Below are 16,632 nucleotides of genomic sequence, written 5' to 3'. Positions count from 1 at the left end.
TATAGGACAAGTTTTCGCCCGATTCATTAAATTGAAATTGGGTTATATGGGAAATAGGCGGGGTTGTAGATCGATTTTGATTATTTTCACACATAAGATAGGAATGTTAGAAGAATCTTTTACACCGAATTTGTTCCAATCCAGAGATAAGTTTTTTCGTCTAAAAGTGGACGGTGCTACGCCCATCGTCCCATTATGGCCCCGATTCCTTTAAAGCCTTTTCTTACCATACCGGGTAGTAAACTTTTTTCTTTGTCTTTTTTAGTTATTGAATTATCGCGATTTTAATACTTTATAAACGTTAATTTGGTTTTTAAAGCTTTCATGGGTTTGGAGATATACACATTAAACTTATAAGGGGCAGGGTCATGCCCACTGGTGTCCCTCATTAATGTAATTCGTTGTGTAAAATCTTAGTTTTTATTTAGGGCTCAATTATGACACTTCCTACGTTTTGATTAATTGCGTTTTGTGGGCGTGGCATTGGCTCATCACATCATCATACGAACTTGTCCTTCCTTTTTTGTCAAGGAACATGCGCACCAAGTTTCATCAGGATATGTAAATTTTTACTCAAGTTACAGTTTGCAGGATAGACGAGCGGACAGACAGTCACCTGGATTTCAACTTGTTTTAACATGTCTCGTCATCCTAATCACTTGTATTTATAAGTATATAACCGTATATCTATCCCGATTAGTTCGTGGTGATACAAACTTAGCAACATGTTGTCATAAAAAACAAAAATTCATTAAAACTTTTATGCATATGTATCTTTTTAATTTTTATTAAATCGCTTATGTTCTGAAGAAACGAAATTTATAAAATGAATGTAAAGGTCGTTTTTATCCAAAGTTTTATTCCCTACAACTTTTCTTTAGAAAGTTTTTCGCTAAGACTAGCTGTTCACTAAATTTCAAAAATATGTGAAAACCGTGAAAAAACGAAACGGAAGTACTTAAGGTCAAAATTATTGATTCTTTTCATATTCCCGCATATATACATATCTTCTGAAAAGCACATCGTTGACTTCATGAAATTGGATTTTCCTTCTTGTTTTTTGAAGCAGTTAATTTAGGAAGTGAAGTTCTCTTTTGATTGTTCTAGTGGTCAGGTGCGAAGTCCATCGTACATTCCATGAATTACTATGATAATACACCTCTATTTAGGTAAACTCTCATGAAAAAGTAGTGAGAAAGGGTCAATAGGATATATGTACTACAAGTATATATGTATATATACTTTTTTTTATATATTTTATATATATATATATTTTTATATTTTATATATATATATACATACATACATATGTATATGGATTAGCGAATCAATGACGGTTTTTGATTTTCATTAACCATTCAGAAATAGTCGCTTATAAAGAGTTTAGACATCGCTTTTGAGCCAATATACGGGTAGAAAAATTTTATTCCATAAATCAACCGTTATAACATTTAGTAACTTCACACATTAAAGCACAAGTACAAAGTTAAAAATTTACTGAAAGGTTAACATTTTTCATTATTGGGGCGTGACAAAGCGCGCCTGGTTTTCGTATCAAATTTCATAAGAAGCTTACTGCTACCGCTAAACTCTTCATTGCCAAACAAGTAATGCAACGATGAAGCATAACAAAATTTTGGGTAATTAAAATGGTACGTAGCAAGTACAGTTAGTTAAAGTAGTAGTGAAGCGACCGAAAGTGCACCTGTTCGTCGAGACTTTGGTGCAACGATTACTCGTAGTTCACTAACTTAATGCGATTGGCGGCAAGTGGGTATGCGTGTGTGAGTGTTTGTGTGATTGTTGGAGGCTTACAGGAAAGTACCGTAACAAGCTGTAAGCCTGACAAACGCTACCGTTACAGTTGCTGCACTTAATGCTATTGACTAGAACCAAACGAAGATGATTCGTCATCGATCAAAATGGTAGAATGGTGCAACAAATCCGCCTCTGGGCCAAAGCGCCCGCTACCAACAGGTTAGATATGTTGATATATTAGAGACTGTGTGCATTACAATGGAAATAAAAATAGATAAGATGGGTGTGTGTATTTTAATGTTGCACGAAAGTATGGTTTTGTTATTGTATGTTCCATACATTTGATACCAGTGGTAATGATAATTTGTCAAAGCTTTTCTTCTTTTCCGTGGAAGTTGTTGAAAAATATTGGTGATTACTAACTGCATAATAATGCTTCCGCAAAGACGTAATATGGGGAAGATGTTTTAAAACAGGAACTTGTTGCCAGAATTAGAAACTTTTTCCTACTTACTTTTGGCCAACTGTGCAGTGCGACTGCTCAGTGATACCTGAAATATATAGTAAGATTTGGCTTAAGCATAAGATCTCTTTGATACTTTCGAATTAGTAGAGGTGTACATTAACCAAATTTTGTTGATGAACATTAAAGAGGACCAGTGATAGAATGACGGTATATTCTTCAAAGGAAAAAGCTTAGGAGGAATCTGGGTAACTATATGGAAAATTTTAACTTTATTCTTAAATATTAAAAAAAAAGGTGGTAACTCCAAAAATAAATATTACCGCGTTTTATATATGTTACATTTTATGAAACTGACGCGGATCCCATTTTAAAAACCTTAAGAATTGCTCAGACATGAAAGGCAGAGGAAAAGTAAGTTTCATAGTAACTATGCTCTCAATCTAATGCAGAGGCAGGAACATCCGAATAACGACGATATCTTTTCTAATTAGAATGAATTTTTCCCTACGGTTATTTCTGGCTCTTCGTAGAAAGAAAGCTTTCATGTATGATGTTAGATGCTGAGAGGACAAAAGAGAAATTACTGTTGGAACCATTGTCAAAATGCGGGGCTCTCAACGAAAGTACAACCATTGTCAAGCCTATTTTGTTTTGTGGTGTCGTTGTGTGGTGGGGAGCCCTATAAAAGACCACATTTGCATAGAAGCTCGAGGCCCCAACCATGCACTTAAGGTCACGGAAGTTGCCGTAGACTTAGATAATCTTGGTTTCTAAATGGCCATATAGAGCTGTTGACAGCTAATTAGAAACGCTCCCTTTTTTGTAGGTTGCTGATGAGTATAATGATAAACATTTTTGATATACCGTTATTTATATTCCTTAAAGTCTTGCATTGTTCGTGTTACTCTATTTACTACTAAATTCACTCTGTTTTGAAGTTGTGAAGTTAAAGTTTTTTAATTTTTTCCCAAAGTGTAAATGCCTTACGATATACATTGATGTGAATTAAGTGGGACTAATTAGAAACAGTTTTTTAACTAATTAAAATTGCTTCTGGTGGTAGTTTTTATTAGCAATATTATTGATTTTTGTTAAGGGTGTGTTTCAAAGTTGTGGTTTAAGTTTCTTAATAAGGAAAAGCTGCAGCTGTACACCCACCCTTCGCAGCTACATTTTTAATCCTCGTCGGTATGGAAAGATGTGCAAAAAAATTTCGAATAAGGTTAAATGCTCAAAAAAGTTGTTTTGACCTTAAGCTTATACAGTATTTTAAAACTATTTTCAATATTGCACGGAAAGAAAAAACACGAAAAACTTCAACAGAAATATACCGTAAAACTACTATTGTCTCCAGAGGAGACCCAAAAACAGTGTTTCACTGACATTCGACGTGAAATTCAAGACGAATACAATGTCCAAATATCCAAGAGAACAATTGCCCGGCGTTTCATCGAATCTGGACTTCACGGCAGGGCAGTACGCAGGAGCCCACTTCTGACTAAAAATCGTAGAAACGACGCGTAGAATTCGCCAACTCTTATTGGTCTAAGACAACAAATCAACGGAGGTATGTCGTTTGGAACGATGTAACAAAAATTAATCGCTTAGGACCTGATGATCGAAGGTATGTTCGCCGTCCAATAATTCAAGAATTTGATCCTCGCTATGTTCCATGCGTAGTTAAGTATGGTAGAGGATCAATCGTGGTGTATGAATGTTTTATCTGGAATGGTGTTGGTCCACTCCATAAGATTTATGGAATTTTAAACAAGGAGAAATACGTCGACATCCTAAAAAATGTGATGTTGCCATGGGCTGACACAAAAGTTGTTTAATGAAAACTCTACTAATGTTTTGGAGTGGAAATCGTCCAGCCCAGACTTATGCCCTATAGAACATCTTTGGGCGATGTTAACAGAGCCAAATGTACCAAAAATATTCCAAATATGGATGTTATTTGTGATGAAATTAGAACGGCATGGCTAACTACACCATTGGTGCGCTGTCAGATTCTAATAACGTAAATTTGGAATCGATGTAAAGCAATATGAAAGTAAAGGAGATAACCAACAAAATACTAACTGAAAGTAAGAAAGTTTTTGTAATATCATTATTTTTTGTTGATAAAATATTTTCGCTTCTAATTAGTTGTCGCACTCAAATCGTTGATTCCACATGTTTTCGTTAAAATCTTCAAAACAAAAACGAATTTTAAGTAAAAACACAAAAAATATACCTGATTTATTGGAAAATAACATCATTTACTTCAAAATAGGTGTCGTTCTTATTAGCTGTCAACAGCTGTATATGTCTGAACATTCGATAATTCTCCCACTTTTGACTTAATGTCGAATCTTTTGAATAATGGAGTAGTCAAAATAAACTCCGGACGTTTTTTTGTAGATCCCCGAAAAACAGGCTTTGGCCGTATGAAATCCGAGTCAATTCCGGTACGTAGAACCGGCTATTATGGGAATCGAACTCCGGTGGTATTTTCAGCTGGTCACGATGTAAGGTTGAAAATTTTACCGAATACCAGCTGTAGAAGCTGTATGGAAAAATTTTAACATTCCAATCTGTTTTCTTCCTAGATTTCCTCTGAAGTACCCATTTATGGACTCTTATTTCTCCAAGTGCACATTAATCAATGATTTTTACTAGGTTTAGCTATATCTAAAAGCTAAGCCAATAATAATGTGGATTTTTGGTCTCTACAGCTGAATTTTAAGATGACTTCATGACTCGATGTTATCAAATTGTCTTATTTATTTATAATTATTAGGAAACACTCAAACCCTGAGCATATCGATAGTGAAAACTAAAGACTCATGCAACGAACTCGATGAGTACGCGCCGATTGAAGGCAAGACAATAAAAATTTTTATTGCGAAATCAAATATATGACAGCATGTAAAATATTTTTTGTTTATGTTTTTCTAATTTATATGAGTTTGTGTTATTTTTGCCACCATAAATGATGGACTATTCATTATCAATGCGGCGAAAACGCTGAAACCCTGAATTGGAATAAGGAAGTGGCTAAATAAGCGCCAAAAATGAGCTAGAAGTAGACCAAGTAAGTGAAAAAACGTTTGAGGTATTTCCAACGATTAACGTACCGATAGACATAAACAAATGCTTTTACTTCAGCCGTGTATCGTTGTGTATCGGTGCATATATATGTGTGTAAGTATATATAGTATATATATACAATATGTTAGGCGAATATTGTTTGAACCGCCTGATTCGTAAGAAGCTACGAGTATGCACTTGTGCGCTTGAAGCTTTCATTTTCGCAGCGGTACCGTTACAGCGTGTAAAATGAAATGCGAAAATTAGTAAGACAACACGATGAAGGAAGAGAAATGAGAAAAAGCATAAACGGATAATAGTGTAGAATGAATGAAAAGAAATAGTGTTTGAAGAAAAGTAAAGTAAAAACAAACTTGAAAATTATTACAAAATGGAGTGTAAGTGCTATCAATAAATTTAGAGCTTTATTAATTAATTTATTTATTAATTTATTTATTTATTATATTTAAATTTAGAGCTAACTAAGATCTATGGAGAAAGGAAGTTGGATATATATGTACATTAGGGTGGATCAAAAAGGTCAATTTTGGTACCGTTTTAGTAGAAGCGTAAATTTCCTACAAAACTAAACCAAAAATGATCAAACTTCAACCGTTAATATATTTTAAAAGGCGACTTATGCAAAGGAATATTCATTTCCAGTAGTTGGAAGCGAGGTGTGGGTTTCACCATTTCATAGTAAAAAAAAAAATAATAAAAAAAATCTAAGGAGAACTTTCCCTTTACAAATAAGAGCTCGTATTTGGAGAGACTTTTTTAGTAGTGTCTAAGAGCCTATTTTTTAGTACCATGAGAAAAAAATATTAATTTTTTAACTCGCCCTAATATAAACCCTAGCGTAAGACTATATGTGTATCAATGCATTATCTTCATATTTGTGAATGAATATTTTGCTCTTTAATGAACAAACGTCGATAAGTTTTTGTTTTACGGGAAATGTAAGATGTAAGTAGACCTGTCAGAAATTCTAAGAACTATAGATCTTTAAAGGATTTCATTTTATGTGCCACTTCTGTCCGTCGTGCTGAAATTCGTATAGTAAGTAGAACTGGCAAGAAAAGTGTAAAAGTGTTTTGTTTTAAAAAAATGTAGTCTCACAACCAACACTTTACAATTCTTAATTGGAGAAAAATACAGGTGCGTAATCAGCTATCTTACCGATTTTTCTCGCTTCTTCTTTGCAAGGAGCTTGACGCTCTCCCGCAGTAAAATCACAGCGACCACGTCACAAATTCAGTAAAGGAGTACCAACTGGATCTAAATATCACGGTAAATGGAATTCAAATTCCGACTTTTAGCAATCGTAAGATTTTAATCGTTATTCTTGACAGCCTGTGCTCCTTCACTCCTGATATGCGACTATTGCTAAAGTACATAACTGTAACAAAGTTATGAAGTGGCTAGCCTGCAGCACCTGCGGAAAGAACAAAGAACCCTTGTTGGCAACATACAGAGCAATAGGGCGTGCGATATGTTCACCTTGATGAAGTGAAATTCAGACGAAAAAACTTCAAACCTGTCAGAACACTGCTGTCAAACACCTACATAGTGAGGTCTGCTTATGTTTATAGAAATCATACCACATTCGTCTACTTGAAGAGAAGCCACCTACGTTCCTTGATTACGGCTACCACATTGACAGATGCAACAAATTCCAGACACGCACTGACCGCCATTCACCGTGAAGCTATAAACATATGCACCGACTCCAAATAGTGAATGGCGGACTTGCAGTTAATCCATCACCCACAGCAACATTGTCCTCGGTTATATTTTTGGCAAAAATTATCCAAAAATAATTTAAAAAAATTCGTATTTATATTAAACTTATGCGGAATTTTCAGAATTTTTGGAAATGGAATTTTGAAGTGTCGGATATACTTTCTCTCTCGCCTTATTATTTTATCCCGGAAAACATCTCTAACCTCAGCAATCACGGCAGTCATATCTAGTAGGAACTGAGCATTGGTAAAAATATAAACAACACTAAAAACTCATGTTTTTTGTTTTATTACCTTACTTTAAAATATAAAAGAAGTTGAAATCCGTCCTATTTCGCCTAATGGAATTGAGTAACGATTAAGATTAACGACAGACAGACAGACAGACAGGTGGCGCTAAAGTCAAACCAATTTCTTTTCAATGACCCTTTGGGTAATTTTCTTATATTACTGATCATTATAATTAAAAATTTTAAAATCTTATGTGGCGACTTGGAGGTTTGAAATAGGATATGGAAGTGCGAGGGAAAAAGTAGTTCAGAAAATGTTCATAAGTATATAATTAACACACAATACCTACAATCGCCAAGGTAATTTGGTAAGAACTAACGATGACTGGAACAAATACTATTTTGTGAAGCGCCGTTTGCTCGTAATTTCATATAGCAATTTCCTGATTGAAAACATAACATACTTCGTAAAAATCAGCAATACATGAGCATTGAAGGGGTGTCCTTTAGTACGAAATTGCTTAAAAATTATTGAGTTATGTTTGATTTCTCAGTTGGCCGTAATATCCGCTTTATCATCCCTTCAGTACCAGAATCAGGGAATTTTTAAAAGTTCACTCCATTCCAGATTAGAGCTATTTTTCTCTCTTTAACTTGCTAGTACAATTTTCGGCAGAAATAGTTCGTTTTAAAATGTATGAAATTGTAATATAATCCAATGATTTAAGAGCAGATACACCAACTTTACAAGCAACTTTTTCGCCAACCAAGCCACATGTTTAGCAACATGCATGCAACACAATATAATGAAAAGTTATGCTGCATCAACATAAACTGTAAATTTATTTTGTTTACAAGGCGAAATAACAGGAAAAAATGTTTCTGGGTCAAGTTGCAAACGAGCGCTGACTAGTGGGTTGGCTGGCTAGTCGATCGGGGCGCTGAGCATGAACGGAGTAGAGTAAATGCGGCGAGCATATACTGAAATGATTTGTGAGCGTGCCGTAAAGTCGTAAAGTAGAAGAGCGAAACGTCGTTTTATATTCAAGTTTACAACACATTTGTATGTATTTGTGTTGGGTTGGCAATATTTTTATAATAAACGCACGCATAAATTCGCTGAAAGAAATGCGGGTCTTGTGCCTGAAATTTTTGATACATATCTAGACACATGCTGTCTATAGGTAGACTTGTCAATTCTTGAAGTGTGTATGAAATATATGTAGATGTATAAGTATAATGTATTATGAATGTGTGCTTAATATTGCGCACCCATTGTGTGGCTCAACTGAGTAGGCCTCACAAACATTTTTTCCCTGTTTGCCTAAATACTATTTTCGGTTATTTTTAGCAATGCAAAACAGCTTTTGTTGAATTTGGGTTAATTATGTGCGCAATATGAGAGTGTGTTTGAGGAATATTATGACAAGCATTAAAATATTAGTAAGTAAATTAATTTGTTCTATTAAAATAATACATATTTTAGTTGAAATAATCTTTAATAATATTGTTATATAATTTTTTTTTATTTCATAAATTTGTTGGTGTCTCTGTTAACGCTCCATAAAAAGTAATAATATTTTTTACCATATTTTGTTTAATTGGTTGCTCATTAAAATTTAGTAAAAAAAATGCAAAAAAAAATAAAATTAATAAAAGTGCACGTTGTAGAAATAGAACGCTGGAAAAGGTTCATTTTTCAGAAAAAGGTAGATCCTTAAGCAGTACAAATGTTTTTATGGCAACTTTGCTACTCAAATTAAAAATTTCCTTGCTAATGTTGATAAAACAGGTTGAGAATGTCTCAAATGACTGTAATTATTTATTAATAAATAAATTAAAACAAAAATTAATATTCGATATTTAAACCTCCGGAATATGGATTGTTTTGTCTGGAAAACCAAAATGCGCTGAAGCCACTACAAGTGTAAGGAATATTGGATTAAGGCTTGGCATGCTTATGCCAAAGTTCACAATGAGCCCATTTTATAGGCGATATTAAACATTTGTAATAGATTAAAAGTAAATAATTTTTTTAACAGTCGTGATTATCACTTATTTAATAAACTTAAAGCAGATAGCTTCAAAACTGATCAATTTTTTTACTTTAAATATATGTGTATAAATATATGGATAAAAGGACTCAGTTGTCTTCCACAATGACAACGATGGACAACGACAAGATTCCATGTATTTGGTTATTCGTAACGGCAATTATCAGATGAAGATTTTAAAACATGCTTCAAAGCGTTCGTATTTTAACACAGCCTCATAATTTGTTACTATTGTTGAGCCCTATTTAAACATTACGAGCAACTCAAAAGACTTAAGAAACAAACCACATTGCACACACTTCTTGAAGTTTGTAGCTGTTGCACCTCACGTACACAGACACGAAGTAAGTTGCTAAGTACTACGTCAAAAATTTTAAACATAAATTTCAAATTCAAATTATAGTTAATAAATTTTTAGTTTACCAGCATGAGATATGACCATTGATATTTGAGTGTTGAATTATTCCAAGCAACATGTTCCTAACGCGAATGAAGTACTTGGCAACACATACATATGTAAATACATAGTTGAATGCTGAGCGCAAAACTAAGAAATGAATGAATGCATGTGCTCGCCGCTCGTAAACTTCTCCTTGTCACTCTTTTTCGCTGCAGCGCTCTCACCTGTCGGTCGGCGCACAGCCGGCCAACTCGTTAGCCATGACTTTGAACGCATTGAAGGTAACAATAAAAAACAGTTCAGCGGCCACACACACGCGCACACAAACATATGCCGACACAAATACAGTTATACAGTTATGTTGCGCGTTGAGCACGCTTCGAACATGTTGCATAGCGCGCTCAGCTGGGTCGTTACAACATTTGCAGAACCACGATCCGCTGCTGGCGCTAACAACAACAAATACGTGATTCTTGCGCCCAACTAATGGCAAGCCGGACGAAAAACTCTGAACAGCGTGTCGGCTAAACTATGTTGAGCATTCGTGCAAATGATGTTCGTTGGCTAAAACGTTGGCCGAACGTTTGTTGCCTTGTCATTTTAGTAGCGGTTTGGGCTGGTGTCTTCATGGCCTTCTTGTATGATCAGCAATGTTGGTGCAGACCAACGAAATGTAAATAGCTGACAACAACACCAACAAAAAGAGCGCGCTTGCTTGTACGAGTGTGCGCTCCCATCCTCATCGTCGTCATCGTCATACCATTCTTTGTCACTTCTACTTCTACATCAGTTTCTGCCGCTCGTGCTGCTGTTGCTCTTCGTGCACTATTGTTGTTGCTGTTTTTAGCATTAACTAGTGCCGCTGCCACCGCTCGTTGCTCTTGTGGCGGTACCGTTGTGCGCATTTCTTTTGGTGCGCCTGCGCACAGTCGGCTTTCTACCGTTGACGTATTCGGATTTGTGGAAATTTCTCTGCTCTGCTTACGGGCGTACTGTGCGTAGAGACCATACATATATACACTGATTGAATTACACGCCGACAAAAAATATTATTTCTGTAGTAGAAATAAATAAATTGAAGACAAAAAATGCGAAAAATTAAAAAGTGATGATTATAGCGCAATATAAAATTATTATTGCACAATATAAAATATTGAAAAGTGACGCATTTGAAAAACGAAGAATTTGAAAAATTTTGCAATTACTGAAACTCGAAAAAAGGAAAAAATGTGAGACAAAATATGAAACCAGAACTTTTTCGCAAGTGTTGTAATAAAATAATTTTAAAAGTGAGAAAACTTAAATTAAATGCAAGAATTGTAAATCAGCCAGTAATGTGATTATTTTTAAAGGTACATACACATGTACGCACGTTAAAAAAATTCGAAGCAGTTTTGGATAATTAAATAAAAAATTGCAAGATTATGTGCATTAGTGTTAAAAAATAAAAAAAAAAATTGCAAACAACTTTGACTTCAAGAAATTGTTTTAAAACGAAAACAAAATTGAAAAAAGTGTATGCTAAATAGATTGAAAAATCGATCAATTTAAAATTTGAGAATAATTGAATAATTTTCGGAATGCAACTCTGTTTATATAGCTTATACAATATTTTTAAAGCAAGCAAAAATGAAAGTGCCTAATTTGTAAGTGAAATAAAACAGAAACCCAATATACTCATATATTTTGTGACAGAAGGATGTGTAAAAATTATCGAAAACAAAAGAAAAATAATTTTCTGCATTTAAAGTGCACACTCACCTACTGCAAATGTTATACAAATTCTATGAGTGCACTAACACATTTTACTTGCAGCTGTTAATGTGTTTTCGAGGCAGCGCAACAATTAAAAAAAAATAAATGCAAATGCAAATAAAGTGCAATTTCAGAATTTTTTACGTATAAAAAATTACTTTTAAATAAAAAACCAGTAAAAACGCAAAATTCAGTGTAAAACGGAATATTCGGCGTGTGAAGAAAGAAGTGAAAATAAAGCAACACCAGAGCAAAGCAGGAAATACAATTTTGAAAAAAGTTTAAAAACTTAAAAAACGAAAGCCAAAAACTCAAACGCAAAACGAGTGAAATTAAAAAAATACGAAAAAATAAATAAAAATAATATTTATAAAAAAATTACTTAAAAATTTTGTATAAAAAATTGTACAAAAAAAATATATATACAACAAAATTTTAAATAAAACAGCAACAAAACAATATTTTCATTTTCAAAATTTGCAATTAAATTAAATTAAACCATAATCAGCACAGTATCTGTCATAGAAACTGTTGTAAATATTTTCATACATCAAAAATTCGGAAAATAAACAATCAAAATAAAATTGAAATCAAACGAAAAATCTCGGCGACAACTTTTTTTTGGCAAATCCCGGGTGTTGGCGATAATACCTCAAATATATAAACACAAAACAAAAGTATCCAACCGTACCAAAACTCTACACCCCAGCTCTCCAACCAACTGCCTGCAAGCAACCAGTCCAACAATATTAGCAATACAGCTATGAAACGTTAATTGCTGTCATTTATTTTGAATTGTAAATATTTTTACTTCCATTTCCTATTTCACTACTCACACTAACAAACATACATACATACACACTAGTACACTACTTCGCACCTACTAACAAAACCCAAAAATATTACAGTACAAAACGTAACATAACTATTTAATAATTTTTAATGTAAGTAATAAAAATTATAAAACAAAACAAAAACCATTTTAAAAGTTAATTTTTGGCGTTTATGAAAATTTCATCGTTTTGCGTGTGTGCTCCTTAATGTTTTTTTTATGACTGCTGTCGCTGTGTTTATATTTTTAACAAGTATATTTTCTACACATACACAAAACATACATATATTATTTGTGAGTATCGATTTTTATTAAAAGTAAATATTTTTTCTTTGCCTATCTAATTTACTTTGCCATTTTTTATATGATTGAAATTTAACGAATTTAATTTAATTTAAATGAATTGAATTAATTAAAAGAAAATAGTAATCAATGAATATTTAATTTCCCGTTATTCATACATACATTAAAATTAATTAATTTTATGAAATATATGAAACAATTAATTTAAATTAATTTATAACGAATTAATCAATTCAATCAATGTATATTAATTAATCAATTTAATTGTTTTAAAATCACTTTTTACTAAAAAACTAAATTAATTGTTTATTATATAAAAAAATGTCCTAGATTTGTATTGAAAAAATTAAAAAAATTTAAGAAAAATTGTCATTTAATTTTTTTATTCAATTAATTTAATTTAATTAATTTATGAAGTTATTTACTCCTTTTTCATACTTTTTATTTGTTTAATTATTATTATTTTTTGAAAATTTTTTAATGTTTAAAATTTTTTAATTTAACCTTTACACAACTTATATGATTAAAAAATTTTCAAAATTATTAACTAAAGTGCATTATTTTCGGTATTCGTGTTAAACATTATTTGAATTATTTACTTTAAAAATAAAAAGTTAAAAAATATTGAAAACTATTTAATTTTTTTAATACAAAAAAATTAGAATATATAAAAATGTTAAATTTATTTTAAAATTTTAGCAGTTTTTAAACAGTAAATACTTAGCATATAATTTTGTTATTGATTTTATTTATCATGATATTTATAATATCGTTTTCATAAAAAACCTTGAAATTCAAAACAGTTTTGTTTTTCATGAAATTTTTTTTACCCATTTATACTGCCCGTTCTTTCAGGGCTTTATTTATTATTTTAGTAGTTGAATTTTGATTTGAATTAACGTTTCATTAGAAAATATACTCACTTTATTCGAAGTTTTATAAACTGAATTTACTTTATTATTTGTTTAGGTTTTTTATTATTTTTTATTTTAAAATAAATTGATCACAAATTTTCTCTTTTAATCTTTCCACTTACCATTTACATGCATGACCTCAGTTATTCAGCTATCCTTATTTACCAACATTTGTTTCACTTTATTTTTGTGCTTTTCCTGACCCCCCTTTACCCTTATCTTCTCTACTACACTCACTTTTTGTATTTCTTTTCCTGTTTTTCGCGCAAAAAACATAATTGAAATTATTTCCACGGAAAATTGGCAAATCATGAAAATTTCCTGCAAACCAAAAAATTAAACAATATCTAAAGTGCTGCCTGCACGCCAAGGACACATATATACAAACACATACATTTGCTGGAATAACAAATAATTGAATAAGAACAGCAGCAAAGCATTTGCGTGGCGGTAAAAAACCCACTAAAACTATAAAAACAACAACTAACAAGGATAAAAAGGATATTTGAAAATGTTGTGATTCCTTCAAAGCAACAAGTGTAAGAATTATTACTTTTATTACCAAAAATACCATATTTTATTCATTTCTTAAAATACTTGCTTTATAAAGTACTTATTTGTACTCAAATTTTATAGAACAAAAAATCACTTTTTTAAATTTATAGTTTTTCAACGAGTTTTAAATTCCTCTTTTTCCACCCATTATTGCTATTGAGATAAAGCTCTGGCAACTCTGCGCTAATACACTAGAACTAAAGCCTCTTTAAGTACTTTCTTAGATATTTTCTTAAATGTCTTCCGTTTTGCAAACATTTCAAAATGTTTTTTTTTTCTAATTTCTTATACATGGCAACTTGATTCCAATTAATGTATGCATGTACGTTTTGAAAAATTGGTACGCATTTAGTAAAATTAAAAATACATATTTTTGTTAAATTATTTATTTTCTTTTATACCTCAATATATGATTTGCAATTTTTTTTATTTTTTTCGGTTTAGAGTTTTCAAAAAGGAAGTAACTCATCTCCATAATATAAATACATACATACAATATGTCGTCACCTGAAATGCAAAATAACGTATCATCAAAACATTCGAAATTAATTTCAAATTACAAATTATCATATTACATATGTCCAACATTTCCAAGTTCTACGCTCAGATATAAACCAGTTTTAACCAATATTAAAATTTTTTTCGCTCATGTTCCATTTTATTTCGTGTTTCATTCATGCCGCAGTAAATTTCCGAAAATGTTGTTACGTTATTTTGCATTTCAGGTGACGATATGTGCATAATTAAATTACAGATTTTCACTATCTTTGAAAGAATATTGGGAATGGATAATATTCTTCCGAAATACAATGTTTTCCGCGTATTAAAACCATGTATTTGATACTAGCACACACATTAATATAAATATCTAGAAGTACACATACATACATGTATATGCCAAAATATTTAGTTTATACATTTTTTATTTCCTCCCCCGCTTTGAATTTACCAAAAAAGTTTCTATTCATTACACCGTTCTCACCGATCGCACAAAAGAGCACCTGCTCACTAATTGAATGCTGCTTCCTGTAATCTTTAATCTGTCAAAATGACGTTGGGGTTTTCTGCGAAATTCGAGACTCTGTCATTTCCAACATTCCGTTTTCGGTTTCATTTAGTTTTTGTTGCTTTGTATGATTTTCACTTTCACTGCATCGATCGCTTCGTTTGTGTCCCAAGTGTAACTTCAGTGTAAACAAAATGAGTCATTGGATGACAACAACAACATTCGAAATGATTTTGCATGGAATGCAAAACCGCGGATGACCCAAATAAGTTATTTGGATTTTCAATTAAGAAATTTTCGAATGTTTTAAACGTGGATCACCACTATGAAATTTGTGAAGAGATGCTGAACTTGGTGAATAGCTAATTTCACTTACTTATGCTGATAATTTTGTGGTAAGAACCAATAAAAAGGTGAAAATATGATCTATAGTGAAGAATTAGGCGGAAGAAAGGAAAAGTTTTTAATTTTTTTATAATATAAATTGAGTTCCACAACCGTAGCTAAATTAGCTGCAACTATTGTCTTTTTTATCAAAATATATAATGAATGAATATTATAATCTAAGCAGAAAGTTTTAAGGTTGCGCCGAAATTCTTTCTTTTTTGCTATTTTTTTCAAGAAAAAATTATACGTTTTTCTCACGAGCCCAAAATTCAAAAAAAAAATTCTTTTTTAAAAAATCGAAGTATTGGTTATCGGATTCCTGAGCTGATGGTTGAGGCAAGATTATGAATCAAATGTAATTCTTTGTCCTTGACCCCCACCTGATGTAATAAACTTATGCCAACGATTTTCCAGTCCTATAAACACTTTTCATAAGCTCTTTGGGAAGGTCTTCAGCATTTTCATGCGAAAATTGGAACATTATTCCTCAATTCCCCAAAAATACTCAAAAGGAGCCTTGATTTTTGAGCGGCTTTGCCGTGTTTTTTCGGTTTCGGCTCGTTTTTTTCTCCTCCATTTCGATGATTGTTGACTTGTTTGTTTGTCAAACTCATAAGCCCATATCTCATTGGCAGTTATAATGCTCTCCGTAAATATAGCATTGGATACGATAATATTTTTAGAAAAAAATTCAGCTTTATCGGTACGAGCGGAGCAAGAACGCGTTTCACACCCAAAATATCGAACAAAATCATTCCAACGGACTCACGAGTGATTTTCTCTTTTACAATTTGTATATTGTGTTAGCAGTACGTAAATAAAAGTATAAATGCACGATAAACCATATTAATTTCTAAAACGAGAATGACACCAAGTTGGCAAACATTTAAAAACAAATAAGAATGGCTTTAGTCATTAGATTACTTAACTGTTTTGAAAACACGTGCTCTTACATACATACACGTATATGTATACACATACTTGTAAATACTTATATGCACATACATTCCAAAAGTTTCCAAAAATCAAATTTGTAGCACCTTTTAAGTTACTTTAGCCAATCGACAGATTTTGTTATAACGGCACATGTAGTTAGTTGCTAACGCCTCCTTAATATGTAAATGCGCGGCTAGTGAATGTGCTTGTAAATGTGTATGT

The 16,632-nt window shown here is 32.1% G+C and overlaps 1 protein-coding gene across 2 annotated transcripts in view; it reads left to right on the top strand.

Annotated features, from left to right (window-relative positions):
* The first annotated feature begins 10,140 nt into the window (after window positions 1-10,140).
* Window positions 10,141-16,632, top strand: part of LOC105223223 (ichor) — a 35,645-nt gene continuing 29,153 nt past the window's right edge. Inside the window, exon 1 of one of the 2 annotated variants that reach the window (XM_029549077.2) lies at window positions 10,141-12,274. The gene's annotated coding sequence lies outside the window, so the exon portion shown is untranslated. Of the gene's footprint in view, window positions 12,275-13,585; window positions 14,066-16,632 lie in introns of those variants that run through there. The other variant, XM_049448528.1, reaches the window with a different exon arrangement.

Source organism: Bactrocera dorsalis, chromosome 2 (genome assembly GCF_023373825.1).
Source record: "Bactrocera dorsalis isolate Fly_Bdor chromosome 2, ASM2337382v1, whole genome shotgun sequence".
Taxonomy (NCBI): Eukaryota; Metazoa; Arthropoda; class Insecta; order Diptera; family Tephritidae; genus Bactrocera; species Bactrocera dorsalis.
This window is presented reverse-complemented; position numbering and strand designations above follow the sequence as displayed.